The sequence below is a fragment of the Fukomys damarensis genome, unplaced genomic scaffold, assembly GCF_012274545.1.
Source record: "Fukomys damarensis isolate Sample0158 unplaced genomic scaffold, DMR_v1.0_HiC HiC_scaffold_3, whole genome shotgun sequence".
Taxonomy (NCBI): domain Eukaryota; kingdom Metazoa; phylum Chordata; class Mammalia; order Rodentia; family Bathyergidae; genus Fukomys; species Fukomys damarensis.
The window spans coordinates 18566356-18579242 of NW_022900915.1; positions in this window are offsets into that span (position 1 = coordinate 18566356).

Consider the following 12887-nt stretch of genomic DNA (forward strand, 5'->3'; position numbering starts at 1 on the left):
GCCCCCCCGTGCCCTCTCGGATCCGGGACCCCTCAGGATGGCCGCCCCCGCGCCGCATGGCCGGATGAGAACCAGGCACTAGCCAACTCCCGCCTTCTGGACGTCTGGGTAGTAGCCCCTGACTCGGGACGAGGGTCGGCGCGGTCTGGCCGGAGAAGGGGTCCTTCCCCCGCTTGGGGGTAAGGGGCCCGCGCTCCCGGGGCTCAGACCATTCGACTTTTCCCTCGTGATAAGCCACCTCTACTTCTGTACCCTTCCCAGGCTCTTAGTTCCAGCTCCTTACTCTTCAGGCGCTGTTGGGGGAAGGTACGGTACTCGGCCTTCCTTTCCGAACGCCCTTCCCTGATTTCCTCTCTTCCACTCTCTTCACATTTCTCAGCCAAGCCTCATTAAAATGGCCTCCCCCCCTGGACTTCTGAACTCCAAGTGGGTGAAGTTTGGATGGGGTGATGGGGTGTGAAGGGGAGATGGCCAGAAACATCCACTTTCCGGCTCCCTTTGATCTCTGGATCTTCCACCTTTCCCAAGATGACTTCACTTAAGTCCTCTAATTTGCCGGGAGCTTCCTGGTTTTAGCTCCTGGACGCGGCTATAAACTGAAAATGCCAACGTGTGCGAGATGGGGGGGCGCTTATTTTGTTAGACAAATCTGTATGCTTATATCCAGGAGAAATCAGGTAATGGAGCCGCTTAATAGGAGCCGTAGTAATGGAGTTCTTAGCTTTGTGTGGAACTTCTTGAGCTATCTGTAGAAGTGCTTGTTGTATTAATACTTGTTGAAATTTAGAACTAAATTGAGTTTGTGTCTCCTGTAAATTTTGATAACTCGTAGGTGTGTCCATTCTGGGAAGAGTAAACTAGATTAAAAGTAGCTGTGTGTTGGGGTTGTTTTTTTGTTTGTTTGTTTGTTTTGTTTTTCAGCCTTGCTCACCTGAGGAAGGTGTGCCAGAGTTAATCCTGTTTCCTCAGTTTATTGCTTTCCCAATCGTTGAGGCTTTTTAGTTACTGGAAGCGACCCCCCCACAAATAGAACATTACATATTTGTACCTCTGTACATTCTTAGAATAGCAGAGAAGCTTGCCCCAATCCTTTTGGAAAGTTGATTTCGCACAGGAATTAGACTGTGGTTTTCTGGGATTGTCATTGACAAATACACTTGCAGTGAGGATGACCACCCCACCAAGTTCTTGTTATTTTGTTTTTGAAATAGGTTGCGCTTGCTGTGCTCAAAGCCCAGGGTTAAGCAGGCTGTTTTGCTGTAGTGTTTTGTTCTTAATAAATTGACAGAGTTTTTGAAATTTGGCTTCTGAAAGTTTGGCCCTACTCATTGTCTTGGAATTTTAGAGTGCTGAAAAGCCTTTATATGAATTAAAGGGTAGTGGCTTGTTTTTTATACCTTAGATATTTTTTCCCTCTGGATTTAGTAGGATTTTCACACTTGTTACTTGTTACGCTTTCAGGAACTTGTACCACATAATAGAATGAAAAACTATTCTCAAAATGTGAAAGTATTGGAAAGGTTATATTATATAGTTTATGACCCAGTATGATGCAATACCAAGAATTTGGCAGGTACTTGTGTTTCAGTAGGATATTCTGTAGTGTTACTTGAAGCTTTGGTTGTATATTGACTTTGATAGATGGTTGTTACATGTTTCAAGTTAGAAGTGAACTGTGCGTTTGTTCATTTGGAGCTGAGTTCACACATTAGAATTTGCATGCATTATATTCTTTGAAGCTGACTAAAAGATGAATATGATTAATTTGTCTGTGTCTGAGTGAGGTAACTGACGTTAACACTACTTACTAAGTAATAGCATTTCTTTCTACTGTTCATGAGGGAAACTCATTCTTCAGTTTGTTCCTAGCTGTATTAGCTAATTTTTACATCTCTTTGAAGATTTTGAAAGCTTTGCCTCTTGTTAACAAAGTTCAGTAAAGTTTGAACCCTACTTTTAAAAAGTTCTTAGGTTTGTCTTGTCTTCCAGGCAATAAGAGTTTGAACACTTTAGACAGGATTAAGCTGTCTAAAATAGCTAGGAACTCTTCTCTAAGCAAACTGTGGTTAATAATCGTGTCCTGTTTGCTTTTAGTCAGGATCTGGTTGCATCTTAATCCCATGAAAATTTAAAATCTTGACCATCTTTGGTGTTGGTCAGGGATTACAAAGTTTATTCTATGTGGCTCAAGTTTCCGGGTGTATACCAATTTCTTTTGGGAAATAGCAAGATGGTATTTTCATTGCGGAGTTGTGTTAAAGTCAAACTAGATTTTCTTAGCATATGGTGAGAAATACTTTTCTTTCTTTGATGAACACTAAAATATTTTTTAGGACAATTGTAATGAGCTTTAAAAGTCAAACTGGCAAAATGAGTCCATATATGCTGGTATTTGGGCAGGGGCCACCATGTAGGTTTCAGGAGAAAACTGGGCTGTGTTCAAGTATGATTATTAGCACATCACAATGAAATTTAGTGGTAGGTTGACAGGTTTGGGGTTTTTGTTTTGTTTTAAGACAGTGTCTCACTATGTAGTCAGACTGCCCTGGAACTCACTATGTAACCCAGGCTGGTTTCGAACTTGCAGTGATCCTCCTGCCTCAGCCTCCCGAGGGCTGGAATAGGTGTGTGCTACTATACCCAGCTTGTTTTTGTTTTTAATGAAATTTTTCCAGCATTGCAGAATTCTGGACATGAGGATTGAGGATTTTTTTAACACCACTTGTTAAAGTATGCTAGAATAAGAATAATTCTGAAATTTTAGTCAGTATGTGATTATCTTTTGACATATGGCCCAAATATTTTGTAGCTTAAAAAGAACCACCAGCAAAATAGTCACTAATAAAATACATTTAAACAGAAAGAGATACCTAGTCAATTTATTGGGCACTTAGTGTGTTGTAGACTGTGTTCTGAGCAGTACACTGTCATTTAATCTTCACAGCAATAAATATTACCACCATTTGATAGACAAGGCAACTGAGAGGTTAGACATCTTAGTGTCCATAATGTCACAGAGTAAAAATGTAGCAGAGTCCAGAACTTGAACTAATGTGCTATGTGGGATATATTTTCTGTTTTGTAAAATATGCAAGACTAGATTTACCCAAAATATAATCTGAACTTTAACAGACTGTGTTGTGTCTGTAGAAGAGCATTTATAAAGGACAGGTTACTAAAAATGGGCAATCTACTTGCATTCTGTTTTGTATCTAGCATCATACTTAATCTTCTGATTTTTAAATTGGGTGGTGGAACATACCTATTTTGGTTTCATATAATTGGGGTTCAATGTTCATTTACATATGCTAGTAACATAGCCAGCCAATTCTGCTGTCATAAGCCTCCAACTGGATGATAGTTCCTCCCTATTTATGATTGCTCTTGGTGTATTCTCAACAGTTGGTTTATGAGAACAAATAAATGCCCAGCCCAAAGTGGAACTAGGGCTATGTGAGTTGAACTGTGGTTGGTTTCAAATAAGGAACTAAAGCAGGTGAACATAAGTTACCAAAAAAAGTAAGGTGTTTTTGTTGTTTGTTTGTTTGTTTGTTTGTTTCCCTAATCAAGCAAGAGATAGCCCCAGAAATAGTGTTGGAAGTATGATGGCTTTCTGACAGTAAAATAACTAGAGCCTTTTTAGCCAAGGACTGTGGTAAATGTGACAATAGAAAAAACAATGTTAAATTGGGTTAAGGTGTATCCATAGGTGTTAGGATTTTTTTTTCACTTCTCTAGGGAGCTGTGTGTGTGTGTGTGTGAAGTATAAACTTGTTTGGTACACAGTTTGAATAAGTATGTTAAATGCATTGAAGTACCTTCTCCCAGTGAACATTACTGATTGGTTATCCCCTAATTGATCATAAAAGAAACATTCTCATAACACTGAATTTCAAGTTATTTATTTTTACTTTATTTCTTTAAAAAATTTCCCCTATACTGGTGATTAAAGCCAGAGCCTTATTAATTCTAGGCAAATGCTGTACTGCTGAGCTACTTCTCCAGCCCTATTTCTCAATATTTTTGAAGGGCTGATTGTAACTAAAGTATACCAAAATTGATAGGCTGGAGACTGGGGAGTCTAGCTCAGCAAGAGTACTGCGTGTAGCTAAAGGGGCCTGGGTTACATCCCCATCCCCACCCCACCCCACCCAAAAAAACTGAGCCATTTAGGTCAAGCTTTTTGCTTCAAATGCAGGGAAAAAGCAACAGCAGACAGGCATGGTAGTGCATGCCTGTAATCTCAGTTGCTTGGGAAGCTGAAACAGGAGGATCTTGTTGAGTTCAAGGCCAGTCTGAACTACGGAGGGAGACCCTGTCTCAAAAATAAAGATGGCTTTTTTCATCCTCTGTTCCAGGTCCCTCTTCTCCATTTCTGGTGATTGGGCCGATAAAACACCTGAGAGAAAAGTAAAAAATTAGAATATTTTAAGTTTTGTGAGATAGATGAGTAGAACAAATACCTGCCGAGGTCTTAGTGGGCTCTTAGTAAACTACCTGTTTGAACTGTGGCAAGTTTTTCTCTGCAAACTTTAGTTTCTACTCATAACTATAGACTACCTTGATTTAGATGATAATAGTCAACATGATTTCAGTTTAACTATCTCCCACATTTACCCCATAGTGTTCCACAAATGTTAATACTTTCCTATTGTGTACCCAAACTTTGATCCTTCAGAAATATCTGATAGAGAATTAGTATATTATTAAAGGATCAGGATACAGATGTTATAGCAGACCTGATCCAGGACATGTTAGTGTGTCTCAGAACTCAGAACTGGTGCTGTCTGTGTTCTATGCACTGTGGATTTAATGAACAATCGCTGTCTCTGAATTTCAAGTCTTTACAGACTTCTCATTGTAATAGCAGATACACTTACCTTTCCAGAGAAGGAAGGCTTTCTTTGGACACACTCTTAGGTAAGCAAGAGTACCTCATTAGAATACCATTTAAGGCAGAGTGCCATGGGTTGTAGGTTTGTCTTGTCTGCCCTCCACACAAAAACATTTGACCCTTATAACAGAAGCCTCTTTTTCTTTGAACTTGGAGTTGAGGATATGTTCTGCAGAACATAGTCTTATATTGGAAACATGTCCGATTGTGGAAAGAGGCTTTTAAAATTGTCAGCTCTACAGCAGGGCTAACTAGTCTTAGATCCTATTTGAAGGGTCTAAGGAAGGAGAAATTTGCCTTCACACTGCTGGATCTGCCCAACTGAAAACTTGGACAACAGAAATTTCCTGAGTCCAACCTATTCTCCAGGGATCTCAGAATAGAACCTTCTCCTAGGATACATTCTGTAGGTGTCTGCATTCTTTAGCACCCTGCTCTCTTAGTGAGGGGCAGAAAGGATTTGGTAGGTTCGAGGCTCTTTTCCAGCAGGTTAGAAATTATGGGCGTATGAGATTTTCTCGGTGCGGCTCTTTTCAGAACATGATGAGGTTGGCTTGATGACACCTTTATCTTATGCACACCTGAGACCCTTTCTTTCCTACTATCCGTTCTCACAGTACTTCATACTAGTTCAGAGCACTTTGTATTTCTCAGGTGCCTGACAACTTGTTCTTGCCATGAAGATAAGTAGGGCTGTTAGAACTGTACATTTCTATTTTCATTTGATTTTCTGAGGTTTCCTTTCAAGAAATAATCTTGGTTAAAAGATTCTTTTCCTTCCATACCCAGGAAGTGCTGTACAACTAAAACTAAGTTATACCTCCAGCCCTTTCCTGCTATGTCTGTGGCTTACTATAAACTTTTTCCCACATACCTGGGTATGTGAAAAAATGATGCCCTTGAATAAATTTTTATTATTAACAAGTCGGCTAAAAAGTTTCATCAAACATTTATAAGTTGGGTACTAGGCATTTTGAAGGGAGTGTGTATGAGAAAATGATCTGCTATACATCATTGGAGTGATATTTTCAACCTCGTATTAATAATTATAGAATAGCATGATAAAGGTGGTTTAGTATAAGCAAATGATCAGAGTTTTGTTTGTTTTTTGGTACTGGGGATCTAACTTGGGTACTTGTGCTTGTGAGGCAGGTGGGGGCACCACTGAGCTACATCCCTGGCCCCATGATCAGAGTTTTGAATGAGGTATCTGATGTCCTAAAAATGGAAGAGATTGGCAAATTTCCTAGATGAGGCCAATTAATATCAAAGAACATTACTTTGGGCATCAGAAGTGGTTGGTTAATTCAGAGACTCTTTGGTACAGTGGTTGACTAGAGCTATAACTTGGAATTTTTGGTGGGCTAGGTGAGGATGAGGACCAAACCCAGAGGATACTAAGCACACACTACCCCTTGAGCTATACCACCACCCCCGCCTACTTTTCATTTTTCTTTTCCTCTCATTTTTGGTGGTGCTGGCCATTGAATCCAGGGCTTCTGTCATGCTACTAGACAAGTACTTTATCACTGAGCTACAACCTCGGCCCCTAACATTCATTCTTTGTTTTTGTGTTTGTGGGTGTGTGATTTTTTGGTGTTTTGTTTTGTTTTGGTACCAGGGATCGAACTCAGGACCCTGCAGGTAGCAGCACCACTGAGCTAAATCCCTGGCCCTAAAATTCATTCTTTTCTTTTTGGCACTGGGGATCAAACTTGGATCCTTATACTTGCAAGGCAGGTGGCAGAACCATTGAGATCCCCAGCCCTTCTAAAATTCATTCTTGATTAAAAGCTAGACTAAAATTAGATCCAAAACTTTTGTTTGTTGATGATTGGTGGTGATACTAAACTAGTGCATTTTGCGTATGTTTGCCTTGTTGGTAAAGTTGGCATGACAGAATTTAAGATTCTTTCAACATGTTTGCCTTTCAGCCTAAATAAACTTTAGTTTATAAGAAATAAAAATAATAGCTGGGCTAGGTGGCACACTCCTATAATCCTAGCACTTGGGAGGCTGAGGCAGGAGGATTGCTGTGAGTTCGAGACCAGCCTGGGCTACATAGTGAGTTCCAGGTCAATCTCAACTACATAGTGAGACCCTGTCTCAAAAAACAAAAAATAATAATAATTTTTAAAAATGAAATATTGACCTTCAAACTACTATTTCTGATATTTTTAGTTTTTATTGAAGAGTTTTGGACTATTCTTGTTTAGTGTCTTCTAGTCATTCTAACTCTTCTCATAATAGAGCTATAAGGAAAGCTGTTACTGCTTTTGGCCTCATATTAATAAGTACAGAATAGCACAGTTTATGATAAAGGGAATTTAGTACAAGAAAGTGATCAGGGTGAAAGCAAGAGGATCACAAGTTTGAAGCCAGCCTGGACTACACAGGCCCTTCCTTAAAAAAAAGACCCACCAGGGCTGGGGATTTAGCTCAGTGGTTTTGCTGCCTGTCTGGAAAGCACAAGGTCCTGAGTTTGATCCCCAGTACCAAAATCAACAACAAAAGACCCACCAGGGCTGTGGATTTAGCTCAGTGGTACCGCCGCCTGCCTCGCAAGGGCAAGGTCCCAAGTTTGATCCCCAGTACCAAAAAAAAAAAACGCACCAGCCATGCTGTAATCCCAGGACTCTAGAAGGTTAAGGCAGTAGTCTTGCAAATTTGATCCCACCTAAACAATTTTATCAAGACTATTTCAAAATAGAAAGGATTCATGCATAGAAATTGAAGTAAAGGAACTGGAGATACAGCGCAGTGGTGCCCTTGCCTGCCTGGCAAGTGTAAGGTCCTGAGTTTGATCCCCCTGGTATCAGAAAAAAAAAGAAGAAACTGAAGTACAGAAAATGTTAATTAGCTGCCTAATATCACAGCCTAGTGAGACACTGCCAGATTCTCTTCCCACTTTTCTGACTTCAAAATGTGTGATTCTCATACTACACTGCTTTGCTTTTTGCTGAAGAGGACCATCTCCCATTCCCCATTCTTTACCAAAAGGAAGGTTCTTGTCCAAGGAAATCTCCTTATAATTTTCTAAAGGGAGCAGGTGTTTTAAAACCCTGAAGCAAAGTTAGAAGGAAAACAGGCATGCTATTTTATTTGCACATCTACCAAAGAAAGAACTGCCGTACTGAAAGTGTTGGTTGGTTGGTTACAGTAGCAGCAGTTAACTCCAGGTCCTTCCCACTGAGCTATGTCCCCAGCCCTTTTTATTTTGAGACTGGATCTCACTAAATCATCCTGGCTGAGCTCAAACTTTCAAGCCCTGTTTCAGCTTCTCAAAGTACTAGGATTATAACATGTCTGGTTCTTTTTTAAGATAGGGCCTCACTATATATGTAGCACATGCTGGCCTTGAACTCACTGTGTAGCTCAAGCTGACTTCAAACTTGTGATCTTCTTGCCTCCTCCTCCCAAGTGCTAGAATTGTTAAGGTCAGATTTTCATATTCCTCGCATTTGGTAGTGGTATCTGATCCTAAGGTCAGTTGTTCAAACCAACTTCAGATATCTTCTAGCCCCTGTGAACAGTAATAGAATCCTGTGTCCTCGTTTAGTATTCTTATCACCCTCTTATAAAAAGTAGCCTCTTCTATTTCCTAGTATGCCTGAGATGGTAGCAGCAGTAGAGGTGATGTGATGGCCATTAAGGTGAGGATCAGACTGTATAAGAAGCATAGGTGGGTCTGTAATCTCAGCTTGGGAGGCTGAGGCAGAATTGTTATGAGTTCAAGGCTGACTTGAACTACATAGCAAAGACACTGTCTCAAAAAAAACAGTGGGGCCGGAGATTTAGGTCAGTGGCACGGTACCTGCCTCACAAGCGCAAGGTCCTGAGTTCAATCTGTGGTAACCTCCAAAAAAGACAGTGTTAATGGTGAAAGAATAGTCTAGTGGTTTGAGCTTTTAGTGAAATAAAAGCTGGAAACAGTTTGTTCCTTTCCAAGGAGTGGCATGCTTGCTTTTTTTCTCTCACTTATTTTTTTGTTTTTTTGTTTGTTTCTTTTGTATTTTTATTGTTACTGTTTGGAGGGGTTGTGAGGTTTTATTATTTTGTTTTGTTTGGTGCTGGGGATTGAACCTAGGGTCTTCACACTGAGCTACAATACATCTTCAGCCCTTTTTATTTTTTGAGACTCTCTTAAGTTGCCCAGACTAGTCTTTATTTTTTGTTTTTTGTTGGTTTTTGTTTTTGTTTTTTTGTTGGTTTTTTGTTTTTGTTTTTGATACGGGGGATCGAGCTTGGGTCCTTGCACTTGCAAGGCAGGAGGTAGAACCACTGAGCTAAAATCCCAGGCCCTACCCAGTGGGTAGGGTCCTCCTGCCTCAAACATGCACTAGGCTACCTCCTTAGTCCCTTTATTTTTTATTTTGAGACAATTTCCATAAGCCACCGAGTTACCCTGGCTAGGCTTGAATTTACTGATCATCCTGCATCAGTCTTCCAGAGTTCTTTATTATTATTAAAGGTGGTCTTTAGATTTATCCAAATTCAAGTAAGGCTTCAGCCCACCTGACAGTACTGTCTTTCTCTCCCATTTCAAGCTGTGCTTCTTTCTCACTTGTACTGTTAAGGGAAGGTGGGCAAGACCTCTATCTAGTTTCCATTTAGTGATCACTTACTATTTGCTATTCAAGGGCCAGGGATTTAGCTCAGTGGTTCCACTGCCTGCCTTGCAAGCACAGGGACCCATGTTTGATCTCCAGTACCAAAACAAAAAACAAAAAAAAATCTATTTGCTATTCAAGCTATGTACTTGGTATATGTAATGTTTAAAAATTTTCATGACCTTGTGAAGGAGGTAGAAACCACAACCCGTGGGGATTTATAGCATTTGCTTTAGGTTATATAGCCATTAAATAACAGAATAGGACATGAACCTGAATGTGCCTGTGTCCAAAAACTGTACTCCACCTGTTGTGTTCCTATATTTAACTCATCTCAAAAAGATCACCTTAGTTTAAAAGTTTAAACTTAGTTTTTCATATTTGCTTTTTCTAATTGTTCCTTGTTTTGTTCAGATAAGATCTCACTGTATCCCAGGCTGGCCTTGAACTTGGAGCAATCCTCCTGCCTCAGCCTCTTGAGATTACAGTGCTGGGATTACAGGCATACGCCATCCTCACACCTGGCTTAGGTATTATTCATGTTTGAGAGAAGGAAAATAGAAATCTTGCTGGGTCAAGCCAGGTGGTGGTACACGCCTGTAATCCCAGCACTTGGGAAGCTGAGGCAGGAGGAGCACCGTGAGTTTGAGACCAGCCTAGGCTACATAGTAGTTCAGGTCAGTCTCAACTACATAGTGAGACCCTGTCTCAAAAAACCAAAAAAATGAAAGAAAGAAAAATAGAAATCATACAGTGAATCAAATAAAGACACTTTTGGTTGGAATTGGAGTAAGAATTAGAGAGGAATTGATTGATTTTTCAGGTGGTTTCAAGTAATAATCATCCTATGGATAGGCTTCATTGGCTATGGTACTGCCAAGCTTGATTTTTCAGATGGTGATCTAGCTAGCTTAGTGACTTTCCCAGAAAGGGTCAAGCTGAGATTTAACTTGAACTTTGAGGGGCTAGGAATTTAGCTCGATGGCATGGCACAACGCCTGCCTTGCAAGCACAAGGTCCTGAATTTGATCCCCAGTACTTGAAAAAAAAGACTTGAGCTTTGTGAGACAGGAATAGATGTGAACTTAGAAGGGGAAATGGTAAAAACCTAGGTACCCCCCCAACTATTGAAAATTGGGATGTAAAATTCTTGGGGAGCCTATACCCTAAATCTCAGTTTGGGGTTTTAGTAAGCAGCCTAAAATAATCTTAAAGCAGTTCCATTACTTTGGATTGAAGAGCTGCATAGCAGGGCATTTAGTGAGATGTGGGCGTTCTGGCTCATAAAAGTTAGGCTTCTCTGTGCTTGTCAGTGTGGTGGGTAAAAAATACGGTGTGTTAATTGTGTTAAGACATTGCCATTAATTCTTCCCTCAAAATGCTCCCCCAGCTTGAAATGCATCCCATCATTCTTGACATTGGGGGGGGGGTTTGTTTGTTTGTTTGTTTGAGACAGTGTCTCACTATGTAGTTGAAATTGACCTGGAACTCACTATATAGCCCAGGCTGGTCTTGAACTTACAGCGATCCTCCTGTCTCAGCCTCCCCAGTGCTGGGATTAAAGGCGTGTGCTACCACACCCAGCCATTCTTGACAATTTCTGAAGCAGTTGTGGAAGTTCCCTTTTGAGAGTGTCTTCAGTTGCATTGTCTGGATGTCTTAATGTCTTAATGAATCAACTACAAACATTCACCTTTGTGGTCGTTTTGATTTTGAAGAGCTAGGAGTTGTACAGTGCTAATTGGATGAATAAGATGAGAGGACACACTGCAGTGTTTTTACAAGCCTGCCTTTCCATTGGATGGCACTCAACAGCAGTATTCACTATATTTTTTATTATAGCTTATAGAGATGCTTATGAAAGAGGACTGCTTCAGAAAGTGGCAGGAACAACAGGGACGGAATAAGTATGTTTGAAATGAGGAGGAGTAAACTGAGGGGCATTGATCACAGTATCTTACTGTAATTTTTTTTATTCACCATATTTTTCAGTTGCACTGTGTAGTAGAATTATCTTAGTCTGTGCTGATATAACAATACCACAGACTGGTTAAGTTATAAAGAAGAGAAACTTTTTTCTCACAATTCTGGAATCTTGACTTTGTGCCTTAGAGTATACTGTTCCTCGTGCGAAAGAAGAAAAAGACAACTCACAAAACCTTTTAGCGACACTCTTTTGTGAGGGCTCCACCCCCAGGACATAAATGGCCTCATTATGTCCTGTTTCCCAAATCTGTTGCATTGAGGATTAGGTTTCCAATGAATGAATTTGGGGGCACACAGTCAAACTACAGCATTGAGTAAATAAACAGGTCAGTTCTCTGGGTTCTTGTTCTTCGAGGAGAGTCAATGCTGTGGAAGCTTCTTACCTATGGCTGACCAAGATTATCCAAAATCTTGGAAAGGCAGGAAGCAACACAACCTAGTCAGGGGTTAGTCTTATGGGAGCCAAATTTTTTCACCTACCTTTCTAAAGTGTTCTTAATCATTGCTCCTGATGATCAGTATTAATAAAATCCTTGTAGGTCAAAGGATGCCCAGATTTTGCTTGTCTGTGATTTTTTTGGATTATGGAACCCTGAGAAGCCTAAAAAGTTACTCAGACACATATCTACACCCATTGCATCCCAGGGTTTGTTCTCATTGCCTCAAATTTTCTTCTTCCTTAGATACCTTTAGGTCCTGCCAATTTGGTAACCATATAACTATTTCCCGGTCCACAGTATTCAGTATTCATGAATCCTTGAATGTGTAGCTGGTAGTTCTACTCTGTCCTAAAGAGAAAAACCCTACCAACTACCTCTTCCTCTTCCACTATTTGATTTTCAGAAGCTAATCTTCTGGGTCTTCAAAATTGATGGATTTTTTAAATTTTTTTATTTATTTTTTTTTTTTTGGAGAGTGTCTCACTGTGTATAGTTCAGGCTGGACTTAAACTCACAGCAGTCTGAGTTCTGGGATTACAGGAATGCACCACTACACCTGGCTGATGGAAATTTCTTTGTTGGGGAAAAGTAGAACAAGAGGGATATGAAAGCAGGGTCCTCTAGGAGCTTTATTTTGAGACAAGGTCTTGCTAAGTTGCCCAGGCAGCCTCAAATTTGGAATTGTCCTGCCTCAGCTTTTTTAGTAACTGGGATTACATATATATACACCACTGTGCCAAGTTCATTGTCTCTTCTGAATGAGGCCTTTTGATTTTGGATAAGGAATAAGTTTTATATGTTTGTTTTTATATTTTTGTTTTCATTTTGTAGTCTTGGGGACTGAAGCTAGGGCCTTTGCCCTGAACTACATCCCTAGCTCCTATTATTTTTTATTGTATAGAGAATCACTAAATTGCCCAGGCTGCCTCAGCCTCCCAACTGCTGGGATTACAAGTG